At 35.3% G+C, this 4629-nt stretch overlaps 1 pseudogene; it reads left to right on the top strand.

Moving 5' to 3' along the window:
- Window positions 1-1631: 1631 nt before the first annotated feature.
- LOC126068733 (tigger transposable element-derived protein 1-like) lies at window positions 1632-3386 on the top strand (annotated as a pseudogene).
- Window positions 3387-4629: the final 1243 nt, after the last annotated feature.

Genomic DNA, 4629 nt, shown 5'->3' with positions numbered 1-4629 from the left:
ATCTTTTACGTCTCTAGTTAGGTTTATTCCTAAGTACTTTAACTCCTTAGAGGCTATTGTGAATGGTATTCATGATGTATTTTTAGCTATGCATATAATATGTAATCTTCTAAATCATAATGCATAATGCCCAATTCTTTCCCTCTAATGAAAGGAAATAATAAACATAAAAATAAGCTCAGGGAGAGAGGGACATCCAAGTTTGAAGTAAGTGCTTCTCAAGTGTCTGAATAATATTGCTGTTTTTTTCTCTAGAATGGATAAGAAATTTTTTCTCTACTCTGAACTTTGGAGGAGGCAAAATGGGAAATCTGAATAAATATCTGCATTTGTAGAAATTTAATTACCCAAGACTCATTTTTTACTTAAAATGCAGTTAAAAAAAAACCTTAATAATTCACAACTAATCAAGAGGAAGCCCAGTGTTAATATAGAGCAAAAGATAACTCTAAAAATTTTAAATAAAAGAAATATAATTTTATTCCTTTAAGGTGCATATTTTAACAAGAATGAGAATAATAAAGTAAATTATTAGAGGCCATTAGTAGTCTTGCTTTAATAGATAAGAATGCAACTGTGATTTTAATAAGCATGTCAATGAAACGAAATAAATATTCCTAAAGCACTGTACATGTTTAAAAAATGCTGTTTAAATATTATTCTTGAAATCTTATTTACATTGTCTAATTACTTAGCAAATTCTCTAAAGATATTCTGAAGACAAATATCAGCCTGACTTAATTATTTTTGAAAAAGTCAAATTCATGGAGTCTACATTAATCAGTTTATACTACTATATCATTAGTTCCCAGAATACTAGTCACACTCATTTTTATGGGGAATTTCAACAGCAAATTTCAAGTAAATTATAAATTAATTTTGGACTATTGCCACTGTACTCCTACTGTTAATATGGATAACTAAAGATGGATGACAATTCCATAATTTATTTAGTCTTCTGATGGTTTCGGTTATTCATAGCAAAGCAACCTTTCCTGTCAGGTTATTTACATTTATTTTCTTTGCTACATAATACATTATGTTATGTTATTTACAGGTTGTTTAATTGCTTCTCTATAAATAGATTGATCTGAAGATATGACAGCAGCAGTTCACTAAAACAGATACATGAGAAATTTTTCATACTTTTCAGTTTTGATCACAGTTATGAAGCACTTTACCCAAGAGATTATGCCCTCCCCAAATAGTTCATACAGGCTTGCCTCATTTTATTACGCTTAGCTTTATTACATTTCACAGATACTGCATTTCTTACAAATTGAAAGTTTGTGGCAACCCTGTGTCTAGCAAGTCTGTTGGTCCCATTTTTCCAACACCATGTAGTTACTTCATGTTTCTGTGTAATAGTTTGGTAATTATTGCAATATTTCAAACTTTTTCATTATTATTATATCTGCTATGGTGATATGATCAGTGATCTTTGATGTTAATATTGTAATTGTTTTGGGGCTCCACAAATGGCATGCATATAAGACGGCGAACTTAATAAATGTTGTGTGTGTTTTGATGGCTCCATCTGACCAGCCGTTCCTGTCTCTGTCCCTCTTCTTGGGCTTCCCTGTTCCCTGAGACATGACAATATTGAAATTAGGCTGATTAATAACCCTAGAATGGCCTCTAAGGGTTTGAATGAAAGGAAAAGTGGCATGTCTCTCACTTTAAATCAAAAGCTAGAAATGATTAAACTTAGTGAGGAAGGCATGTCAAAAGCCAAGACAGGCCAAAAGCTAGTCTTCTTGTGCCAAGCAGTTAACAAAAATGTGAATTTAAAGGAAAAGTCCTTGAAGGAAATTAAAAGTGCTACTCCAATGAACACAGGAATGTTAAGAAAGCTAAACAGCCTTACTGCTGACATGGAGAAAGTTCTAGTGGCTTGGTTAGAAGATCAAACCAGCTACAACATTCCCTTAAGCCAAAGCCGAATCCAGCAAAAGGTGCTAACTTTCTTCAATTCTGTGAAGACTGAAAGAGGTAAGGAAGCTCCAGAAGAAAAGTTTGAAGCTATCAGAGGTTGGTTCCTGAAGTTTAAGGAAGGAAGCCATCTCCATAGCATAAAAGTGGGAGGTGAAGCAGCAAGTGCTGATGTAGAAGCTGTAGCAAGTTGTCCAGAAGATCTAGCCGGGATAACTGATGAGGGCGGCCACACTAAACACCAGATTTTCATTGTAGATGAAACAGCCTTATGTTGGAAGAAGATGCCATCTGGGACTTTCATAGCTGGAAGGGAGAAGTCAATTCCTGGCTTCAAAGCTTCAAAGGACAGACTGAGTCTCTTGTTAGGGGCTAATGCAGATGGTGACTTTTAAGTTGAAGCCAGTGCTCATGTACCACTCCAAAAATTCAAGGACCCTAAATAATTATGCTAAATCTACTCTGCCTGTGCTCTATAAATGGAACAACAAAGCCTGGATGACAGCACATCTGTTCACAACATGGTTTACTTAACATTTTAAGCCCATTGTTGAGACCTACTGCTCAGAAAAAAAAAGATCCCTTTCAAAATATTAAGCTCATTGATAATGTACCTGGTCACCCAAGAACTCTGATGGAGATGTACAAGGAGGTGAATGTTGTTTTCATGCATGCTAAACACAAAATCCATTCTATAGCCCATGGGTAGAGGAGTAATTTCTGCTTTCAAGTCTTATTAAATACATTTCTAGCTGCTGTAAATAGTGATTTCTCTGATGAGTCTGGACAAAGTAAATTGAAAACCTTCTGGAGAGGAATCACCATTCTAGATGCCATTAAAAACATTCGTGATTCACAGGAAGAGGTCAAAATACCAACATTAACAGGAGTTTGGAAGACGTTAACTCCAACCTTCGTGGATGACTTTGAAAGGTTGAAGAGTTCAGTGGTGGAAATAACTGCAAATGTGGTAGAAACAGCAAGAGAACTAGAAGTGGAGCCTGAAGATGTGACTGAATTGCTGTATTCTCAACATAAAACTTGAACGGATGAGGAGTTGCTTCTTGTGAATGAGAAAAGAAAGTAGTTTCCTGAGATGGAATCTACTCCTGGTAAAGAGGCTGTGAACATTGTTGAAATGACAGCAAAGGATTCAGAATATTTCATAAACTTATTTGATAAGGCAGTGGCAGGTTGTGAGAGGACTGACTCCAGTTTTGAAAGAAATTCTACCATGGGTAAAGTGCTATCAAACAGCATTGTGTGCTACAGAGAAATCTTTCATGAAAGAAGAATTGATCGATGCAGCAAACCTCATTGCTGTCTTATTTTAAGAAATTGCCACAGCCACCCCAACCTTCAACAACCACCACCCTGATCAGCCACCAACATCAAGGCAATATCCTCCGCCAGCAAGAAGATTACAACTCGTTGAAGGCTCAGGTGATGTTTAGCATTTTTTATCAATAAAGTATTTTTTAATTAAGGTATGTACATTTTTTTAGACAAAATGCTGTAACATACTTAAAAGACTGCACTATAGTGTAAACATTACTTTTATATGTACTGGGAAACCAAAAAGTTTGTGTGACTCTCTTTATTGCAATAATTGCTTTATTGTGTTGTTCTGGAACCAAACCTGAAATGTCTCCAAGCTGTGCCCATATATATTTACTATAAACCAAAAAAAAAAAAACCCAAACCCACTGCCGTCGAGTCGATTCCGACTCATAGCAACCCTACAGAACAGAGTAGAACTGCCCCATACAGTTTCCAAGGAGTGCCTGGCAGATTTGAACTGCTGACCTCTTGGTTAGCAGCCATAGCACTTAACCACTACACCACCAGGGTTTCCGATATATTTACTATATATATATATATATATATATATATATATATATATATACGCACACACATATACATACTTATTTGATAAATTTCCAGATAATAAAACAGTCCATAACAAATTATACATTTGCTTTCATTTATAATCTATGATTGTGTTTAACAGGTTCTTGTAAATTTTTTACTTAAGCATTTCTGTAAGGATGTACAAAACTTTGTCCCTCCCCCCAAGCCTTTTTGAACTATGGATGCTGAATTTAAGATGGACTGTTGGAATAAGAAGTGGAAATAGCTCGTGGATAAGGAAAAAAGAGCTACAGTCCTATTCCAGTAGAATGGTGTAGTTATTTGTATAAGGAAGTATAGTCCCTATTTTCCTTGACATCTCCTCTACCTCTTTTATGTCTTTTTCAGAGTTGGATTGTAGTTTTCTAGTATATGGAAGAAACTTTGAAAGGGCAGAAATCAACGGGGAAAGGCTTCTTAACATCACCTGGCAAGAACTTACTGAAGTTGGCGTAATCCGGACTGACCACCAGGATATTATATTAAAAGCAGTTGCTGGTATTCATAAAAAGGTGAGTAGAGCACTATATTACCCATATTTTTATGCAAATAATACATGCTTTCTGTGTTTTCTTTACCAACTGCTCCCACCCCCCATGAAATATTTTTGTAAGTGCCACTATGCCGATTTTTCCTATAAAAAAAAATATGTTACTATAAAAAATTATCATAGCATGTATAGGTATGATACCTATCTTTCTAGTTAACAAAAAATAAGGTCAACAACCATGATTCTGTCTGCTACGTGGTCTACAGTAAATTGCGATTTTTCACCTTTCCAGTGGA

This window comes from Elephas maximus, chromosome X (assembly GCF_024166365.1).
Source record: "Elephas maximus indicus isolate mEleMax1 chromosome X, mEleMax1 primary haplotype, whole genome shotgun sequence".
Lineage (NCBI taxonomy): Eukaryota > Metazoa > Chordata > Mammalia > Proboscidea > Elephantidae > Elephas > Elephas maximus.
This window is presented reverse-complemented; position numbering and strand designations above follow the sequence as displayed.